The sequence below is a fragment of the Rhineura floridana genome, chromosome 4 (assembly GCF_030035675.1).
Source record: "Rhineura floridana isolate rRhiFlo1 chromosome 4, rRhiFlo1.hap2, whole genome shotgun sequence".
Lineage (NCBI taxonomy): Eukaryota > Metazoa > Chordata > Lepidosauria > Squamata > Rhineuridae > Rhineura > Rhineura floridana.
Genome location: NC_084483.1, coordinates 187,642,463 through 187,665,582, shown reverse-complemented (window position 1 = coordinate 187,665,582; position 23,120 = coordinate 187,642,463). Strand labels below are relative to the sequence as shown.

General features: G+C 41.2%; 1 long non-coding RNA gene across 1 annotated transcript; it reads right to left on the bottom strand.

Annotated features, from left to right (window-relative positions):
- Positions 1-739: 739 nt before the first annotated feature.
- LOC133383918 (uncharacterized) lies at positions 740-21,494 on the bottom strand. Its single transcript, XR_009762430.1, has 3 exons — positions 21,429-21,494; positions 17,470-17,551; positions 740-1,486 (listed from the first exon to the last, which is right to left on the bottom strand). It is a non-coding gene; the product is annotated as an uncharacterized LOC133383918 (long non-coding RNA).
- Between the last annotated feature and the right edge of the window lie 1,626 nt (positions 21,495-23,120).

The window sequence follows — 23,120 nt, the reverse complement described above, 5'->3', positions numbered from 1 at the left end:
CTGTCATGAACCACCCTGTTCAGATCTTGTAAGTTCAGGTCTGTGGCTTCCTTTATGGAATCAATCTATCTCTTGTTTGGCCTTCCTCTTTTTCTACTCCCTGCTGTTTTTCCCAGCATTATTGTCTTTTCTAGTGAATCAGGTCTTCTCATGATGTGTCCAAAGTATGATAACCTCAGTTTCATCATTTTAGCTTCTAGTGACAGTTCTGGTTTAATTTGTTCTAACACCCAATTATTGGTCTTTTTCGCAGTCCATGGTATGCGCAAAGCTCTCCTCCAGCACCACATTTCAAATGAGTTGATTTTTCTCTTATCCACCTTTTTCACTGTCCAACTTTCACATCCATACATAGAGATCGGGAATACCATGGTCTGAATGATCCTGACTTTGGTGTTCAGTGATACATCTTTGCATTTGAGGACCTTTTCTAGTCCTCTCACAGCTGCCCTCCCCAGTCCTAGCCTTCTTCTGATTTCTTGACTATTGTCTCCATTTTGGTTAATGACTGTGCCGAGGTATTGATAATCCTTGACAAGTTCAATGTCCTCATTGTCAACTGTAAAGTTACATAAATCTTCTGTTGTCATTAATTTAGTCTTCTTGACGTTCAGCTGTAGTCCTGCTTTTGTGCTTTCCTCTTTAACTTTCATCAGCATTCGTTTCAAATCATTACTGGTTTCTGCTAAGAGTATGGTATCATCTGCATATCTTAAATTATTGATGTTTCTCCCTCCAGTTTTCACACCTCCTTCATCTTGGTCCAATCCCGCTTTCCATATGATATGTTCTGCGTACAGATTAAACAAATAGGAGGATAACATACAACCCTGTCTCACACCCTTTCCGATGGGGAACCAATCGGTTTCTCCATATTCTGTCCTTACAATAGTCTCTTGTCCAGAGTATAGGTTGCGCATCAGGACAATCAGATGCTGTGGCACCCCCCTTTCTTTTAAAGCATTCCATAGTTTTTCATGATCTACACAGTCAAAGGCTTTTCTGTAATCTATAAAGCACAGGGTGATTTTCTTCTGAAATTCCTTGCTCCGTTCCATTATCCAATGTATGTTTGCGATATGATCTCTGGTGCCTCTTCCCTTTCTAAATCCAGCTTGGACGTCTGGCATTTCTTGCTCCATATATGGTAAGAGCCTTTGTTGTAGAATTTTGAGCATTACTTTACTTGCATGGGATATTAAGGCAATAGTTCAGTAATTACTGCATTCTCTGGGATCTGCTTTCTTTGGAAGTGGGATATATATTGAACGCTTCCAGTCTGTGTTTACCCATTGTTTAGTTTTCCATATTTATTGACAAATTTTTGTCAAAATTTGGACAGATTCAGTCTCGGTAGCATGTAGCAACTCTATTGGTATGCCGTCTATTCCTGGTGATTTGTTTCTTCCAAGAATTTTAAGAGCAGCTTTCATTTCACATTCTAAAATTTCTGGTTCTTCATCATATGGTTCCTCCATGAATGAATCTGTCATCACAATTAAAAACATTAAAAACAAATATATAAATATAGTAACAAATTTTTTAAAAAGCAATTTAAAAACACATGCTAAAATGCCTGGGAGAAGAGGAAAGGAGGAGATATTGTTGCTGTGATTGTTATCATCACCATCATCATCATCATCAAATAATATTTCAGACCACGCTTTTCAATGGTACATTCAATTTCTTAGGCATATGTCTACAACCTGTGTATGATGACGCTGCAAATGGCTGCAGTTCCCTGTTTACTTATTCTTTATGCATTTATATTCTGCTCTTCCCTCAAGGAATTCAGGGCAGTATTTGGACATTTTATATACCGCATATGTTTAAATAAAAATCTCTAAGAGGTTAGAGTATACATGACTGCAAGCCATGCACACGCACATACACACACATCTCCAACTTAAACTTCAACGAATTCCATGAGATCGGTTATTTATTTCAGCTGTTCATATGCCTTATACACTTAATCACTGAAGTTTCTGAGCAGTGAGATACTCTCTGTGCCAAGATAACCTCATAACAGCATTATGGCTGAATGGAGTTTGAACCTGGTTCTCCCTAGTCACATCCACACTGCACATTTAAAACACTCTTATACCACTTTAACAGTTATTACATCACCCGAAGAATCCTGGGAAGTGCAGTTTGTTAAGGGTGCTGGGAATGGTAGCTATGTAAGGCACAGTGCCCTTAACAAACTACAGTTCCCAGAATTCTTTGGGGAAAGCCATACCTATTAAAGTGGTATAGGAGTACTCCCTTTGGGAGGAAGGGCAGGATATACATTTAATAATATGAATGACTGAATGGTGTAGATGTGGCCATAGTCCAGCCTTTCCCAACCAGTGTGCCTCCAGATGTTGTTGGACCACAACTTCCATCAGCCTCAGCCAGCATTGCCAATGGCTGAGGCTGATGGGAGTTGTGGTCCAACAACATCTGGAGGCACACCAGTTGGGAAAGGCTGCCATAGTCCAACAAACTACCCACTGCACTCTACTCAGCCTGTTGAGTACATCATGTAAAACCCATCTTTTCCTTGTAATGTGTGAAATGGTCCTATGTAGCAGGGAGGGGATGGAAATTCACATGTTGTCTATAGGAGACCACTCTTCTTGAGTAGTGGAGGCTAGTGGCTCCAATGGCAGTGGGGCAGTGATCTGCTCCAGGTTTTAGTCTGAACTTTCAAGGAGTTGCCCCTGGATAGCTCCTTCAAAGTTTGGATTAAAACCCGGAACGGAATCACTGCCCCACTGACATCACAGCCACCAGCCTCCACTCCTCAAGTTTGAAAAACCAGTGAGCAGCTCTACTTTATATAATCTGTGTTATTCTCCTTTTGAGTTTGAATCTTTCTTTCATGGGGAAACAGCTACCACATGTAAGCATGTTAAGAAGTATCCTTTTTTTGTTACCCTTGACAATATAGTTAAAATGCAAATTTTTAAATTTCAGCTTGTAAAGCACAACCCGTTCTGCACTCACAAAACATTTACCCCATAACATTTTGGCTCACATGAGCCACCCACACAGAAACCAAAACAAGCTGTAAGGAGAAAATAGAAAGAGCATTTGACTGTCTCATTTGAAATGTTTTTTAAAAGAAAAAGGGGGGGCTCCTTTACGCTGTGCCATTACTTGTCTCTGTATGTGTGAGATCTTGAAAGATTTGAGAAATCAAAATGTGTTTAGAAAATGTTAGAAAGTGTTATCACCATATATACCCATTCTAAATCTATGTCAATCTTTTATCACACCTCAGGATATGAGATGTGTGAATTGTCTGGGACGCACTGCTGACTCAAGGTGAATGGATCCGGTCAGTCCCTGCGATCCTCATGAAAAAAGCAGAATATGAACATGTGTATGTTTTGTAACATAAAACTTGCCAAATACTATTAAATGATGTATGTTTTATCATTTGCCTCACTCTAGGGGCTCCAGTTTTACATCTGAAGTTGCCTTTCACTGAATGAGAGCATTGGTACATCTAGTTCAGTACTGTCTATACAACGTCTCAGTTTGGACCTCTTGCTAAACCATAGTTTAGTGTAACAATAACGAGCTACAGCAAATCTCAGAGCCGTGTTTCCCACCCACCACTCCAGTTCATCCACAAGGATGATTCTGAAAGGTTTGCTTCCAGTTTAGATGAACTGCAACTTGATATGTTGTCCAAACCGAACAATCTGTGGTTAATGTTAAACTGTGGTTTGTTTGAAACAACTCAACTTTTAAACCATAGTTTATAAAGTTGGATTTATTTATTTATTTATTTAAAAATTACATACTGCTTAATTGTAGAAAACCTGTAAGTGGTTTGTGTAAAAAACGTAAGTTGATATTAACCACAGTTAAGGGTTGGATGACACACTAAACTGTGGAAAACTGAAATTGAATCCAAATGCTTCCTCCCTCACTGCTGTGTCAAAGAAGAGGAGAGAGGAGTGGAAGAGTCTGAAACTTGCTTTGGCTTGTTCTTGTTCTTGTTGCTATCCTAAACTATGACACTTGAATATAACTACTAGGTGGCATTGGCTTCCCATGGTTTCAGACAAGAGTCTGTCCCAGACCTACCTGAAGATGCTGGGGAATGAACCTGGGACCTTCTGCATGCAAAGCTGGCACTCTACCTACATGGACAGGCTCCCACAGTGATCGTGAGGAAGCAGCCCTTACTCCTGCCATTATATTCCATGGTGCAATATCTTACACATGGGAATTTGTTACTACAAGGAGCATTGAAAATAATTAAATTGTGGTCAGTTGCTATGTGGCTAATTGGTCAACTAACAATATTTGACTGGCATCCCAGCTGCAACAGAGTCTAGAAGTTGCATCATCCATTAAGTTCACTGATAGCACCAGTGAGGTTTTTTTCATCTTTGTTACTCTTTGGTTACTTAGTGACCATTCCCCACCCCTGCAAGTTGTCTATCAAATACAAATTGCATATTCTCAGGACACATCCATTCTATCATTTGGGCAACATCTTATGAACAAGGTTGCAGGATGCAACACGAGATAGTCAAGAGTTCTTCAACAAGTATCCAAAGCTAATTGCTGAGGACTGGTTCCATTTCCCATTGAAATATACCTACCATGCTCCTCCATTACACGAAGTGGAGAAACGACCCACTTCCTATGCTTGCTGATTTGGTTATTGATTAGGTGTAGGGATGGAATAATCTGTCCATTTGGGTTCTCTAAATTTCTTTCTAATCTTTGTAATCTTAAATTTGGTTTTCCACATTTCTGCAGCAACTTGTGATTGTTTTTTAAAAAAATCCTCATGAAAATTCTTCAGAATTTTAGTGTGAATTTCTCCTAATAAATACATTTTTGTATGCACTTTTGCAAGCAATTTATACTGATGTAATACATTTTTTGTACGTTATTTTCACTCATATATTCATTTTTATGCACACTTCCCCTAATATATGCATTTTTGTAAACATTGCTTGACTGGAGAACTGCATTGCAACATTCAGAGAAGTGCAAATTTTGAAGGACAGCCATGTTTTGGTTCTCATATTGTTTCAGAAAGTGTGAATTTGATCAATCTGGCTTTAAATGCGAACTAAATCTAATTTCTCCCCCATCCCTAACTAGGTGAATGTAAACCTTGTTGGTGGTTCATTGTTGCGAGTACCTGGAACACGAGTCAAACCCACCTGCCACGTTGGGATTAAAACTAGTTTTTGTCTGGTCTTACACAGGGATCCATCCCCGGATAACTGCATCCATCGCTGTTGTGTCTGCTATGTGGAATGTGGTTTGGCAAACATCCAGGGAGCAGCTGGTGTATCTGTGACGTTAGTCAGCAGGACAAACACGTCAGGAGTATGACACTAAAAGAATATAATATGGTTGAGAGAGCACACTTTTTTATTACTGGGTGGAAAGGCCCTATCAATCTTTTGAATTTTGATGGGAAATTGGAATTCATTTTGTAAAAACCTTTGGTGATGTTTCAAGCCTTCATTCTTCTCGGAACATCCCAGAGCAATAGGAAGTTGCCTTAATGTCAAACCACAAAGGCAACTGAGATAACCATATGACAAATATCACATTGGGGTTTTGTTTTGCTTCATCACATCAGACGCACAAGCAATACACTAAGGACTCAGATGCAAATTCTCAGTAGGTTCAAAGAGGTACATTTGGTGTGTGGCTATCGTACATGAGTTTTCTTTCAAAAATGTAGATCATAGGAAGAAAAATTGGGTGGTTGCTTTGTCAACCTTTCATTGAAGTTGCAAAGTAAAACCTTGCAAAAAAAAGAACCACCCACCTTCTGTATGTGGAGCTGAGGAACAAAATGAAAATTGCTGCAAACAGTAAATACTTTATTTTAGATCTGCACTGGTTGTGTCTGTGTGTGTTTATGCTTGACAAACCTAGGCAGAGATGTAGCTGCAAAAAGCACAAACAAACAAAAAAACAGGTGACCAGGGGTGTAGTCGTGCAGTGTCTCGGGGGGTCTTAAACCCCTTACTTTTTTGGGAGCAGGATCCCAGCAGGTCCCTATGTCTCCAGCATCCTATGAGCCAATGAATGTGTTAGCTGCTAAGAAGAGTCTTCTACCATGCTTCCTTGTCCTTTTCTGCTGATTAGAGCCAAACAGAGTGAAAGGAGGTGAGTCAGCCACTGAGAAGACTCTTCTCAGTAGCTAATACTCTCCCTTTTCATGTTGATTGGCTCCTAGAGACATTTGTGGTTGTAGGAGAAGGCATTAACAAGAATCTCATTCTCAATTCAGCAGCAAATAACTAACTAAATAAATAAAGGATAGGAGGGGTTATCACTGGGACTGTCATGAAGGGACCCTGCACTTCATCCCTATCCATTGGTAATGTTGGCTGGTGTTGGAGGGCAACATTATCCAGAGAGTCCCAAGTTCACATAAGAGATCACTGCTGGATCAGACCAAAAGTCCATCTAGTCTGGCACCCTGCTTTTCATGCTGTCTGACCAGATGCTTATGAGAAGACAACAAGCAGAGCATGAAGGCAAAAGTCCTCCCTTTCTAGTCTGTGCCCATCCCTTAGCTGCTGTTTAGATTACTGCCTCTGAACGCTAACAGCCAATGCTAGACCTATATTCCCAGAGGCCAGACCTCAGGCCAGTACCGCAATGGGCCCTCCAACCAGGGCAGGGCCTATCTACAGTCCTGGTCCCACCAAGACTGTAGATCTACTGAGGTATTGCATTTTGGGTAATTAAATATGGTAGCTGGCTACTGCAAATGGAGCCGATCTTAGCTCCCATGCAAAGGCAACAGCTGTTGAGAGTAAAGCACCAATGCTTATAACAAGTAACCTGAGCCAGGGAGTGGGTGATAGACAGAAAGGCAATCTATTCTTCCCTCACTGATTCCTTCTTTAGTAATTACTTCTTCATTTTTTCCCCAGGCTATAGTCAGATATAGCATCTTTGAGCGCAAGCCTAATGGTGCTACAACAGCCACATCTATGCTTGTACCCAGAATGAATTTATTTCCCAGTACTAATAAAACTTAAGCTACCAGTGTTATCAAACAATTTATTTCTGCACTCCACTGCAATATACACCAAACTCTAATTGCAGCGCTGCACCCCCAGTGCTGAAATGGCTGTGGAGGCCTGGCAGGGAGGCTGATTAGTGGTAGTGTGGCCCTTCCGAGCCTCTGCACAAGTAGTGCATGATTGTTATGTGCTTTGAAACTGCACCTTTGCACATATCCGATGAGCAGTTTTAGAATTTCACTAGAAGCCACAGGCTGTTGAGACTAGGGAGGGGAAGGGGGGCAGTTTGCATTTAAAGGGAAATTCCTACCTAATTCACACTTTCTGAAACAATATGACAACTGAAAGACAATCGTCCTTCCAAAATAACAATTCTCAGAATTTTACTACGCAGTTCTCCAGCCAAATATTGTGTACAAAAATGCATATACTGGAGTAAAGTGTGCATGAAAATGCATATATTAGTGAAATTAGCATACAAAATACATTATACTAGGGGGAATTGCTTTGCAAAAATGTGTATATTAGGCAAAATTGCATAGAAATTATATTTTAAGAGAAATCTGCTGCAAAAATGTTGAGAACTGAACTTAAGATTGGGAAACAGAGAAACCAAAACTGACAGATTCCCCCACCCCTAACAGAGACAGACAGCTAACATTTGCCAATGCTCACAAGATGTGATCATACAACATATGGTTAATAAGCCTAGTATTTTATTCTTTTTAGCTGCTTCTGAACTTTTCTCACCAGCAGGGAAAACAATGTCCAGCTGTAGACCACCTCATGTTATTAATGAAGGCAGTTGTGTTACTTAAATGAAATACTCTGACTGGGATAGTAACACTTTTAATTGCTCTTAGGGGGGAACCTGACTTGCAGCAAGAAAGCACATTTATCATTGCTGAGTTCTTCCCTTCTGCAAGGATAATCTTGTCATCACTGAGTTAGGACAGAGGACCTGCTGGTTAATGAGCACAACTACTGTCTCTCGAGTTTGGGTCTGACAGGCAAGTGGGTGTCAACAACTACTACCAGGGAATGCATATAATTCTCAGGAGATCTCAGTTAGTTCTCTGTTTAAACTCTTCTGACAGTGGCTCAATTACTAAGCAGAGCTAATGCCTGGCCAGGTTTCCTATCTCCAAATGTGGGCATTCTGAAGTCCAAACTACACATTATGCCACAGCCACTTGTAATCAGGGATGGGCAAGAAATTTGATTCAGTTTGCATTTCAAGCCGAATAACAATTTTGCCCTTTCCGAAACAATACGAGAATCGAAACACAGCCATCCGTCAAAATTTACACTTATCCAAATTTTGCGATGCAGTTCGCCAACCAATGTTTACAAAAATGCATATGTTAGGGGAAAGTGTGCATAAAAATGAAAATATGAGTAAAAACAACATACAAAATACATTATATGATAAGAAATGGCTTGCAAAAATGTGTACATTAATGAAACTGCCTACAAATATGTGTTTTTTAGGAGAAATTTGCAAAAAAACAACAACAAATTGCTGCAGAAATGTGGAGAACTGAATTTAAGACTGGAAAAAATGAGGAACTGAGAGAACTGGAACTGACTGATTTTTCTATCCCTACTGCTGCTAACCCAGCAGCTACTGCACTGCCCCAAATATCCTTGAAAATTCCCAGTGTGGGTTCACTGCCCCACTGACATTGGAGCCACCAGTCTCCACTGATAATAAGCAATCTGAAACACAGCTATCCTTCAACATTTTGCACTTCTCTGAATTTTGACGTCCAATTTTCCTACCAAATAATGTGTACAAAAATATATACATTATGCGAAAGTATGCATAAAATACCTGTATTAGTAAAAATAATATATAAAATGCATTATATTAGGGGAAATTGCAAACTATTGTATACAAAAATGTGCATATGAGGAGAAATTTGTACTAAAATGCTGACAAACCTACCTTTCAAAAAATTAGAGAGTGCGAGGCAATCCACCTGTCAATCATCTGACATCATAATGATGTCAAGTAATTAACACTTTTCAAAGTCCCTTGCACAGTGTTTCCCAAATGCCTGACAACGAGCTAGCTGGGGACATTTGGGAAGCACTGCCCAAAATGCTTTGCAAGCCCTGTCTTTAGCACTTCACAGTCGGCAGTGCCTGCAAAGCCTCTTTTCCTCAAAGCCCCACCTTGTTGTCATAGATATTATAGAAGGTGTTCCAGTGACAGAGCTGGGACAGCCTCCTGCCTAAGACTCTGGAATGCTGATGCCAATCAGCATAGACAGTAATGGACTGGTAGCCCAAGTCAGTATAAGACTTCATATCACAAGGAGGCTATGATAAGACAAGGCATATAGATAAAATAGGGCTTCATGTAGTCCTAGTCCAACACTCAGACCACTATTCCAGACAGGCTCTCATTAAGCTGTTTCTCTCTGTCTGAACCACTCACATTCTATACCAGGGATAGGGAACCTGTGGCCATCCAGAAGATGATGGACTACAAGTCCCATCTTCCCTGACCATTGGCCATACAGTTCGGAGCAACTGAAGGGCCACATGTCCCTAGCCTCTGCTCTACAGTAATCCCACTGACCTGACTACAAGTGTGCCAAGGTGTGTGAGAATCTTTATATTGTCATGTATTATTTAGTTTAGATTTATTTATTATTTTGCATCCCACATAAGAAGAGCCAGCTGGATCAGAGCAGTGGACCATCTAGTCCAGTATCCTGTTCTCACTGTGACCAACCAGACGCCTATGGGAAGCCCACAAGATGAACCTGAGTGCAATTGCACTCTCTCCTCCTGCAGTTCCCAGCAACTGATTTTCAGAAGCATACTGCCTCCAGCCACAGAGACACAGCATAGCCATCAAGGTAAATAGCCACTGATAAGCTTATAGGCTCTTGCCGGGAGGAAGGGTGGGATATAAATCAAATAATAAATAAATAAAATAAACTTTATCTTCCATGAATTTGTGTGTGTGTCCCAGGAGACGGCATTCTCTGTGGCAGCCCCTAAGCTGTGGAACTCCCTCCCCTCCAAGCTGCGTCTGGCTTCACTGTACAACTTTCGGTGAATGCTGAAGACGCATCTCTTTCCCCTGGCCCTCAACACCTGAGATGTGTAATTTTAGGACTCCCCTACTTTCTGTGACTTTGTTTAGGTTGTTCTTCACTGTTTTAATTATGTGTTTTAAAATTGTTGTAACCTACCCTGGGACCTCTGGGTGAAGGGTGGGTAATAAATCATCATCATCATCTGCCTGAAGACCTCCAGTGGGAGGGACCCTGCCCACCCCTTCATAACCAACATCTACAATAAATTTATTGTACTAACCAAAGGCCATGACAAAAACATTAAAATATACAAATGTACAGAAAGTAATATTTCAGACATCACAGAGTAATACAGGTAAATCACCATAAGGAAACTCAGCTTCATCTGAAAACAGTTTGTGACAGTTTTGACTAGTTCTCTCTTCCTAATCTTTTTTGCTGCCAAGGCAAAGAGAACCACTTTATGTGTTACATAGCTGTTGGTGTCACTCAAAAGAAAAAACACAATTTGTGCAAGGGCATTCCTGCATCCATACTCTAGGTAATCAGTTCCATTGTCAAACTGTTCTTACCATCAAGAAACTTCTCCTAAAGAGAAACTTGAAATCTCTTCTCCTTTAACTGAAGCCTGTTAGATCAAGGCCTGCCCTTTGGAGAGCAATTATTACAGACCAGAGATACTAACACCCTATTTAAGCAGAGGTGGGGAGAAGATTTGTTTTTCCTGTTGCCAAAAAAAGAGGGGGAGTCAAAACCTTTGTCAATATTTTGCAAATCATCACACAGGGCCCTCCAGACTGGTGTTTTGTTGTGGATATTCCTTGTGCAATATGTTCTTGAATTTTGATGCAATAATAGTTAATTAGTGGTGGATTTATTCAGCTATAGCGTGTTCTGCAATGCTGCCCCAATGCTACCATATTACTACTGTCCGAGGGGTTATAAATCAACAAAAGGAACATTAGTATAAAAACGTTACAGGATTTCAGCAGGAAGTTACAGCATATGCACTGATTGGAAATTAATCAGTGTGACTACCCCAAAACTTTTTCAGGTGCAAACCATATTGAAAGTGTGATCTCGTATGACTACCCCAATAACATCATGAGCAGAAATCATCATAAGCGCTCAAGAAAAAGGACATCTGCAGGGGCCCACAATCTACAAGTAGATCCTCATCTGCTTTCTGACCACCTTTGCTTTAGAGGAACCCAACTTTATGGTGTATGTCTGTCATGCATGCATGTGTGAGTGTATTCCATCAGCTTTTCACCAAAAGGTCCAGGTTGGGTTACAGGGTTACTGCAGATAAAAACACAATTAAAATAGTAAAATATGTGTATCTGAATGACAGTTCTAAATAATACTTGATGCACCAGTAACTCAAGATAACAACTGCAGACTGAGTGCTGTTGACCAGCAAAATTTAATGTTATATCTTCATCACTACTGCATTAAAAGAAAACCTGCTTATGCAGAAAAATGTGTGTATGCTTTAAAACTTCTTTTTCCTTTTAATGTAGTACAGCATTTGACAATTTTTCACAAATGTGAGATGAGTTGCTGTCAAAGAGTCAGAAAATTCATACAGAAAGTAGTGACACATGCTTTGCCTTAAAATAGCACAATCAGATGTTTAGTGCTAATAATAATACTTATCACCTCTTCAGCATTATAGAAAGCTCAAGAAGTTTCACATTATTCTGCTGTCATCCCTGATATTGTCCTGTAAGGTTGGCATGATTATCCCCAGATCGCAAAAAGGGGGACAGAGCAGCATGAGAGGGACAACTTACCTACTGCTATCTTGCAAGTTTGTGCCTTGAGATTTGGACCAAGGACTTTGTCATTTGGATCATTATATAGTGTGTCCCTCTCTCTATTCACTGCTTTTCAAGCTGAAATCAGATAGTGGCTTTTTCAGTGTTCAGTGTGGTACAAGAGAGTGGCCGTAGCTGACAAAAACATAACAGCCCTTTGGATTAGGCCAAAGGCACATCTAGTCCATTATCCTGTTCTCACAGTGGCCAACCAGATGCCTATGGAGAGCCCACAAGCAGGACAACAAGCCCACAACACTGGCAAGTTTTACTCACCCCCTCCTCCAAATAAACAAAATGGCCCTCGCCACTTTCACATCCTTCTAGTGCGACCACAAAACTGGGAACGGGGTGGTGGTTTTTCTGCAGTGCTGGTGAAAACCCAAGGAGACTGCGAAGAGCTCCAAAAGCATGTTTTTAAACTACATGAAGAGACAACAAAGTAGGGGAAAAGCCTGTCCCCACTTGTGATTCCCAGCAACTGTAGATTCTGACAATGGAGGTAGAACATCATGGTGAGTATCCATTGATAGCCTTATTCTTCATGAATTTGTCCAGTCCTCTTTTAAAGCCATTCAAGTTAATGCCCATCACTATAGGTTATGGGAGCAAATTCCACAGTTTTAACAATGTGTGGTGTAAAGAAGTACTTCCTTTTATCTCTCCTGAATTTTCCAACTTAATTGGATGACTCCAAGTTCTAGTGTTATGAGACAGAGAGGAAAAAAATCCTTTCCAGACCATGCATAATATTATACACTTCCACTATGTCCTGCCTTACTCACAGTTTTTCTAACCCTAAAAAGCCCCAACGGCTGCAATCCCTGGAGTGGCAGTTCAGCATTACCTGGAGGGCCCAGCTTCACCCCAGTCCCTGTGCCAAGTCATCCCTCTGTCACCTCTGGGAAACACATTTGCAGTATTTCAAAATATGCGTGAAGAGCTTGCAGCTTATAAGCCCATATATGATGTCCTCTCTCCAATGTCTGCAACCTAAAATAAATATGTCCAGGCTGGAAGAAGGCAGGGGGCTTGCGGAACAGATTAGACATGTTCTTGATGACATCACAAGCAGCAAGATGGAGTCCATTTTGACTCATAATTGGGCTTAGCATAAACTGAACCATTTCCCAGTTGGGGGGGGGAAGAGTATTGTCTTCTGAGGCCAGTTATTTGTTTGTTTGTTTGTTTGTTTGTTTGTTTGTTCTGTTTCTATGTCGCCTTTTGGCCAAAGGCCCTCAAGGCAGCTCACAAAAAAATTATGAGGCCAGTTGCCCCATTGCTACCTACCTTCGCAGAGAAAGTCGAGAATGCAGCCATAATGAGGTAGAAATGGCAACTGGCTACAATTACACCAAATGGTACATTTCATTACAGATCCTCAAGTTTGTAAACAAGCGACACGCAACTTGATACCCATTGAGCTCTTACTAATTAACACGATGCCATACTCAACAAGGATACTACAGTTCTCGGAGTGGTTTAATAGTCAATCCCTGTTCCCAAGGAACTCAGAACTGCAGCTCTGTGAGGGACTGCGTTCAAGTCGCACCCAACTTATGGTGACCCTATAAATAGGGTTGTCATGGTAAGCGGTATTCAGAGGTGGTTTACCATTGCCTTCCTCTGAGGCTGTGACTGGCCCAAGATCACCCAGTGAGCTTCATGGCTGTGTGGGGATTCAAACCCTGGTTTCCCAGGTCGTAGTCCAACACTCAGAGCCTTTAACAAACTACAGCTCCCAAGAATCTTTTGGGGAAGCCATGACTTTTTAAAGTGATATACTGCTTTAATTGTACTGGGTAGATTCGGCCTCTGTGCTGCTGGATAAATTAGTCTGAGTCTGCAATCTCTGTCTTCAGACCAAGTCTAAATGGAGGCCTGCTAGCTACGATAATCCAACCTAATTTTCTTTGTTTTTTACTCAGTCCCCCCACCTCCTTCTTTGTGAACCATCTAACCTGATGAAGAATTCTGGAGAACATGAAAGCTTCCTCACTGTTATGTGGCATTTTGGTTGGTCCTGGTCCTGCCCAACTGTGGGTTTTGGAGTTTTTTCCCCCTTATGGACTGCCTTTGCTTTTTTCAAATTAACCTGGCTCCCACACAGCCTGCCCAGCTAACCCAGGATTATTCCCCACAAAATGCCACTCCTTATTTCTGTTGGCACTGGACAGAGTTACATCTACAATCTAAGATCAAAGAATTTCACAGCACTTTCACTAGTGCCACATTTGGCTTTCCTGGTCATGGGTTTTTTCATCTCTTCTCTTCTCTCTTTGTTGATGGTTGAGTTGAGGTAAATTATTGTTCTATGTGAGACCCCCTGACTAAACATCATGTTAAAATGAGGAAGATATCTTGCCAAACATTTGCATCAAGCATGACTCCCTCCTGTGCCAGAAATAATCTTACATGGCATTAATCAGACTTGCCAAGCAATTGAAGCAATAATTCCTCTCTCAGCACAGATTTAACTGGATTTTAAGACTCTTGCCTGGTTAAGCCGATGCATCCTGTGTGTGTATGGGGTGGAGGGAATATGCACACTAAATAAAAGTATTAAATTAAGAACAACCAAAAAAAAGCAGTTAACATTTCTTCTGGACAATAAATGCTTTCTTAATTGTCTGTTGCAGAAACCTGGAAGATTGTAGGTCCTTCCAGAGTCCAGACTAGTGGGATTGCTGTTGTTGGTGTATTCCACAACATATCGTTGGTGCAATAATAGTGCGTTAGTGGTAGATTTATACTGAAACGTCCACACATCATTCTACTTAATTGTTCTGCAATGCTTCCTGGGTGTTACCACATTATTGCTGTCTGGGGGGGCACTCTTGCCCCCTAACGCAAGAAGGGGGGCAAAATACCCTCACTTCATGGCATGCACTGATTGCAACAAAGCAATATGTCTGCCCCAACACTTTTGCAGGTTCAAACAGTATTGGAAGTGGGATCGCGTAAAATTGCCCTGATTCCATAATGAGCATAGGTCATCATGAATGCACAATAAAAAGGGCATTTTCAAACAGAGTATGTTTCCATTTTCCTTCTCATCTGATGCTGCATGGGACAGATTCTGGGAACTAGGTAAGATGACAACAGAAAGGACTGTTTGAGGGCCAAACTAGACAAGACATTAAATGTGTGATTGTATTTAAAATGTCTGTTTTTAAAATTCTTAATAACAGCCTCTGGGGGGGCAGTATCAATATTAGGGCCACAGTGCACAAGGAGGGTTTTAGAACCTTTGCCCCTGTCTGATCCCTGATGAACCTCTCTATGAAAATGCTATTAGCCCTAAGAGGGAAACCTCTGCTAGTTTTCATCAGGGTCATGGCACAGAGAAGGATTAACACACACCCCTTCCTGCACACTGTAGTCCCAAACCTGATTCCTTGCTCCCCTCCCTTGGCAGCTGTTATTTAGAATTAAAAAGCTAGAGATTTTAAAATCAGGAGAACGTTTGGAGGGAGGCACATCAACCCGTGGAAAGCTTTTGGGGGGTGCATTTCAAAAGTGGGCAGGACTAGACTCTTACACAATCACACATACCTCTTAAGCACACACTTGAATACTATCACAGACACGCATGCACGTATACATAGGCTACACTCCCTTCTCTCCCCTCTTCAACCTCTTCTCCCTCCTCAGCTGATCCATGTAACTAAGAAGATAACTATTTTCATCCCTATTTCCGATGCACCCCAGTGATCTATGAGATCATCTACAGATCACCATGCTGGTGAAAGGACACAATCCAGTGCTGCAATGGGAATAAAATTTGTTGGGAGTAAAGCACCAACACTTGTAACAAGTAACCTGAACCAGTGGGAATGGGGGGGGCAATAGACAGGAAGGCAACCTATTCTTCTCTTGATGATTCCCTTCTTTAGCAACTACTTGTTGGGCTTTTCCTCAGGCTTTAGCTCCTCCCTTCCTCTTCCTTTCTTGTCAGTCAGAGGATAGTGTTTCTGAGTGCAAGCCTCATGGCTCTGCAATGGCCACATGTATGTCTCTAGCCAGAATGACATTCCCAGTAGTAATAAACCTTATGTTTCTTTATTCTTTCAGCTACTAATCTTGCCAGACTATTTATTTCTGCACTCCACTGCAATGTATACCAACCTCTGATAAATTCAAGCTATAAGGTTGTTGTTTTTCACAATCACAAAAAAAATAATAACGGAAGGGGGCTAGTAGGACAGTTGAAATGGCATCAGGGGCTGGATCTGGTCAGCAGGCCATGAGTTCTCCACCCCAGCATTAAACACAATCACAAATTGACCATAGCTGTTCACAGACTCCAGGAGTATCTAACACACAGAGCCAGTGAAAAAGCTGTTAGGACTTTTTCGTTTGTGAGGGTGGGAGTGGGGAGCTGTGTTTTGATGAAAGATGGAAAGATCTGTCAATTTCGGTTCTCTCAGCTTCTCAGTTTCCCGATCTGACAGCTCTCCACATTTCTGCAGCAATTTGTGATTTTTTAAAATCCTCATGAAATTTTTCCAGCATGTTAGTACAAATTTCTCCTAACAAATTTTTGTAGGCAGTTTTGACTAATGTACACATTTTGTGCAAGCAATTTCTCGTCATATAATGCACTTTTGTATACGTTTTTGTAAACATTGCTTGATTGGAGAACTACATTCCAAAATTAAAATAAGTACAAATTTCAAACGATGGCTATGTTTCGCTCCTTATGTTTCGGAAAGTGTGAATCTGATAGATTTGGCTTCAAATGCAAACTGAATTGAATTTCTCGCCCATCCCTAGTTTTGACAGAGTGTAGTGTGAAGATTGTGGATAGAGAGAGAAACTTTCCATGGAAACCTGTGCAAGAGACGACACCTAATCTAATCCTCCTAGTCTGAGATTGAAAGAACCTTTGATGCATTATTATATTTACATTTGTTAGTCACTTTATTTAAAAAAGTTTCAAAGCAACTTAACAAGATGAAATACAATAGATGAAAACAGTTAAAATCAGAAAATTTAAAACCATGTGCAATACAAAATACCAAAAATGATCATAATCCAGTTACATAATAATGACAAGACCTACCCACTCCACTAAAAGATGCACACCACCAGAGAGTCCAGCTTAGATACCAAAGGCCCGAGTGAAATAAATATATTGCCTGGGGTAATCACATCAGTATATCGTTTCGGAAGGCCAGGGTGCCACACTCCCTCAAGTTAGCATCCTCAGACCAGACCCTACCCAGAAAGTCATTTCCAATACTGATTTCAGATCAGGGCTGGATCAACAATCTGAGCTGAACCGGAAACCAGAAGCTGTGGGTTTCAGCCTGGGCTTGACGTTCTTGTCACTTTGGCTGATAATCCTTGGATAGGAGGCCACAAGACCATTTCTGTTTATTATTTTAATTAATTATTAAATTGATTAATTATTAATTAATACATTAATTAACATAATTTGTGTACCTTGAATAGACTCAGGGGGATTAACATGTTGATCTTTTTAGCTTTACTTGCAGCAATTTAGGGACCTAATAATTTCTAATACAGGACCTACTATTATGGGATCTAATATCAGCCATATCAGCAGGGCCTATGTACCTGCTCATTCTCCAGTGTGATATATTCCATCACCTGCCAACAATGCTCTTCTGCTGTATCCATAGGATAAACAAGTCATTCCCTGTGGAAAACAGTAAATAGGCACGGACATAAAAAAACAACACAAATCTGACATAAAAGAACAGCAACATTCAAAAACCAGCTGCAGGGTATTTCAGTTTCCCAGGATACCTTGCTGATGACTTGAAAGTCACCATTCTGCAACAACAACAGCAATAACCACCTTTAAAGGAAGGCTCCAATATGAAATTGAGGATATTAGAAGAGTCCTGCTAGATCAGACCAAAGGCCAACCAGATGCCTCAGGGACACTCACAGGGAGACGTTGAGGGCAATAGCTCTCCCCTGCTGTTGCTCCCCAGCAACTGATATTCAGAGGTAAATTGCTGAACTAGAATTTATTAGCCAGTTGTATTTTGTTTGTTTAGCACTTAGTCAAGACCAGAGGTTTCTTTGCCATTCCAGCTGTCTACATTAGCAAAGCAAAGCCAGGAAGATTGTGATCACTACTACGGGCTGTTGTGGATCATCACTGGGCTTCTCTTTTATACATTTGATCTTTGGTTAGAAATGCCACAATCTTTTTCTCCATTTCATGGTCTTTTGACTCTACTGTGTACATTTTTTTAATTCTTCTCTGTGTGTATAAGCACTAGCTGATAACAGTTCATGCATCTGATGAAGCCAACAGAAACTTATCGCAATAAATAGAATAGTCATTAAGGTGCTGCTTGCTGCAAGACACTTTGCTGTGACAACTTTGCAGCATTTGATGCCACTGACTAACTATGAGGTCTGGGTGGACAAACCTGCAAACCTGAGAGGTACTCATAGCCTTCCTATGATTCCATTAATTCCTGGCTGACTGACCCAGAGGGTTTTGATGGGTGGCAAGAGTATTGGACTATGACCTGGGAGACCAGGGTTCAAATCCCCACTCAGCCTGAAACTCACTGTGTGACTTTGGGCCAGTCACAGTCCCTCAGACTAACCTACCTCACTGGATTGTTGTGAGGGTAATGGGGATGGAGAGAGTATTGCACACCACCTTAAGCTCCTTGGAGGAAAGATGCCTAGGGAAAAAAGCTACGTCTTTACCTGGCACCAAAAAGATGTCAATGAAGGCACCAGGCAGACCTCACCAGGGAGCATATTCCACAGATAAGGAGCCACAACTGAAAAGGCCTTTCCGTTGTCATTTGATGTTGTAAGCTATCATTTGGAAGCTCTTAAGAAGACCCCAAACTTACAGTGTTAAATTCTGACTCTGTGGTAATGTTTGTCTCTCTATGTAGATCTGGCTTGTTTACTCACCAGAATGTTCCAGAACCAGGGTAGCAGCAGAGGCTGGCAGCTCCATGTCAGTGGGAGAGTGAATCTGCTCTGGGTTCAGACTGAACTTTAAAGGAGTTGTCCAAGGTGCTAAAACCCTGAGCAAATTTCACTGAGCCACCAGCCACCATTGCAGGGAAGCCTAAATCAAATATTTCAAATATCTCTTAAAAACTCATTTAATTATCCAGCCCTCCTTTGATGTAACTGACTGCATTATTTTGAATGATGGAATTTATCTACAATATTTATTTATCTACAATATTTTATTGTGTTTGTTGTATTTTGTTTTCCGCTTTGTAATATTTGGGAATCACATAGATATTGTTTTTCTTTTTAAAAGGTGAATCAGTATACACATGATATAAAACCTACATTATGTAGCTGACAGTTTTCATCCTCATTGCCACTGGCAAGCTAGCCAGGAACACATTTTCAAATATGATTTATAAGAAGATATATGAAGAGCTTTAGACTCTTGAAACACATTGCATTTATGGTTTCCATAAACTTTCCAGCTCATGGCTAGCTCCAGGTTTGAGGAAGCTGTGGGTAAATGTGCCCTGTGGTGGACCCCATTCATCCATCAGTGGACTTAGTTGGATGTGAGCGGCATCAGCAACAGCAACAAAGTTCCAAACAGCATCAGCCAGAGGAGTCTGTCCTCTCTTTGAATTTGTCACAATGCCCCCAATTGAGTGTTGCTTTGGACCATCTGGGAAAATGGCAGCTAGACTCAGCTGCCTAGCATTTCTTAGAGCCCCAGGTCTGAAAACGGGGTGCAGGACAAAAATAAAATCCTCATAAAAATTTATCGGCATTGCACTGAAATTTCCCCAAATTGACACATTTTTGTATGCAGTTTTAACCAATAAACACCTTTTTTTTTGCAAGTAGTTTCCCCATTTTTGTACACACTTCTGGGTTAGAAAACTGCATTGCAAAATTTGGAGAAGTGCAAGTTTAGAAGGATCAATGCATTTCGGGTCATGTATTGGTTGGAGAAATCTGAATTAAGGTTTTATCATCACCTGTTATGAACCCCTGCTGCTGCACCTTGAAGTGGGCAATCAGTAGTAGTGCACAAATGACAGAATATATATATATTCTGTAGTGTTGTTTTAAAATGTTGTAAACCGCTTTGATGTTTTTAACGAAATGGCGGTATACAAATATTTTTATAAATAAATAATAAATAAAGTGCCTAGAAAAAAAAACACAACTGGATTCTGAGGGGACCAAGGCTCATCATCTGGGGCAGATGTTAACTTTCAAACCACTCAAAAAGTTCCACTAGACAGCTACTAGTGAATGTGGTGGAGGCAGCAAATTAGACCTTCTTTGCTGCCTCCACCACACTATAGGCATGATTATGTGCTCTAAGGAGTGTTTAATCAACCTCACAGTAAGTCTTAAACTATTCGACACTCCAGCCATCATCTGGCTTATTCCATAGCCTGCAACTCACTGGAATACCAGGGCATGATGCAGGCTCCACAATGTTGGGCACTGGAGTTATCATGTTGGTGGCTCATCACATCTCACCATACCACCATGCGACCAAGATCTCAGCAAGATCATCCATTCGAGCCACTGGAAAATCCCCCAGAGTATTCAGCAGTCCATCAGATTCCATTTGTTTCTGTAGCAGACCACTCAAATGGGTCCCCCACCCTTGCAGAGGGGAGTAGTTTTGAGTCCAAACCTCAAGAAGTATTCTGTCTATGGCAATGGGTTTGTTCAAACTTCACCTCTTCCCCCACTGCAATATTCAGACCACCCATCTTTAGACTTGGAACAGAGAAGAGATCCAAAGTATGACCTGCTCTGTGTGTCTGACCGATGGCAATTTGAGACAGCCCCATGGTTGCCATGAAGTCCCAAGCATCCACCCAAGAGTTCTCAAAGAACTCAAATGTGAAATTGCTGATCTTGTCCCTCAGATCTGCCTCCATACTTGAGGACTGGAAAGTGGCCACTGTAATGCCAATCTTTAAAAAGGGATCCAGTCTGTCCCAGGAAAACTGGTAGAAAGCACTGCTAAAGATAATGTAACCAAGAATATAACAGAGTATGCCTTGCTGAAGCAGAACCAGCATGGCTTCTGCAAAGGTAAGTCCTGCCTTTGAGAGTGTCAACAAGCATATAGATAGTGGTGATCCGGTTGACATAGTGCACTTGGACAAAGTACCTTACCAAAGACTCCTGAGTGAGCTTAGCAGTCATGGAAGAAGAGGAGAGGTCCTCTTAAGGATCAGGAATGAGTTAAGTAGCAGGAAGCAGAGAGCAGGAATCAATAGACAGTTCTCCCAATGAAGGGCTGTAGAAAGTAGAGTCCCCCAAGGATCAGTATTGGAATCTGTGCTTTTTCACTTGTTCATAAATGATCTAGAGATAAGCAGTAAGGTGGCCAAGTTTGCGGATGATACTAAATTGTTCAGGGTTGTAAAATAAGAGAGTGAGTAAAGAGCTCCAAAAGGACCTCTCCAAACGGAGTGAATGAGCAAATGCAGTTCAATGTAAACAAGTGTAAAGTTATACATACTGGGGCAAAAAATCTTAATTTCCCATATACTTTCATGGAGTCTGAACTGGTGGTGACTGACCTGGAATGAAATCTTATTGCTGTAAGTGGATAACTTGATTAAGATGTCAACCCAGTGTGTGGTACCTGTTAAAAAAGCAAATTCCATGCTAGGGATCATTAGGAAAGGTACTGAAAATAAAACTGTCAACATGATAATACATTTCTGGTCACCTCACCACCCAAAAAAGTTTCAGAACAGGGCAACCAAAATGATCAAGGGGATGGCGCGACGCCCCTATGAGGAAAGATTGCAACATTTGGAGATTTTTAATTTAGAGAAAAGGTGAGTCAGGGATGACATGATAGAAGTGTATAAAATTATGCATGGCATGGAGAAAGTGGATAGAGGAAAGCTTTTTTCTCTCATAACACTAGAAGTTGTGGACATCCAATTAAGCTGAACGTTGGAAGATTCAGGACAGACAAAAGAAAGTACTTCACACAGCGCATAGTTAAATTAAGGAATTCATTCCCACAAGAGGCAGTGATGGCCACCACCTTGGATGGATTTAAAAGAAGATTACACAAATTCATATGGGAAAAGGCTATCGATGGCTATTAGCCATGATGTCTGTGCTCTGCCTCCATAGGCTGAGGCAACATTCTTCCAAATACCAGTTGTTGGACTGCAGGAGGTCCTGCTTACGGGTTTCCCTTTGGCAACTGGTTGGCCACTGTGAGAATAGGATGCTGGATGGCATGCCAGCAGCATCCCACTGTCCCTTCCATCCTGATCCAAGTCAGAGAGGTCTCTTAGTGAGGGAGATGGAATCCTTATGGACCACAGCAACACCCCTACCCTGACCCACCAGCCTGTACTGAGTACCCAGGTGTTGGGTCAGATCTATTCCACTCAGATCTCAGTAATGCACGCCAGATTGGCTCCCGCATCCAATATCAAGTTATGGACAAGTAACGACTTATTGTGAACTGACCTGGCATTGCAAAGCAACACCATCAGATTGGTGGGCACAGTGGCAGAACAGCCTCAGAGCTACAGGAAGAGCAGGGGATAGTAAGTAGACATCTGTCTCCCTTCTTCCGTTGTAACTGTCTATCCACCCTACCCAATATTTTCCCACTCCTGTAACTACCAGAATTCAAGTTCTTCCCTCATGCTCTGGTGCTAAACTCCCCTAAACACATCCCAACAACAGAATTCAACAGTAAGCTAGTGCACATGCTCAAATTGTGTGTTCTAGGAAAGCAACTGAGTCCCGCATAGGTTGTCCTCCCATAACTTAGGCCCCATTTTTATTTAATTTTATTAATTTATATATATATAAATTTGTATGTAAATACTTTTAGTGTTTTTGTTTGCCGCCCTGGGGTTATTCTGGAAGGAAAACATATTTAAAAAAACCAACTTTAAAAACATCTTGAAAAGCAATTCCAGCACAGACACAGACTGGGATAAGGTCTCTACTTAAAAGGCTTGTTGAAAGAGGAAGGTCTTCAGTAGGTGCCAAAAAGATAACAGAGAATGGTGCCTGTCTAATATTTAAGGGGAGGGAATTCCAAAGGGTTGGTGCCACTACACTAAATGTCCGCTTCCTATGTTGTGTGGCACAGACTTCCTGATGACAGGCCCTCACCTGCAGAGCGCAGTGATCAACTGGGTATAAGGTGTAAGAGGATCTTTCAGGTAAGTTCACCATACATTTAAAGCATTATTATTATACCATGTTAACAGTCATGGCTTTCTCCAAAT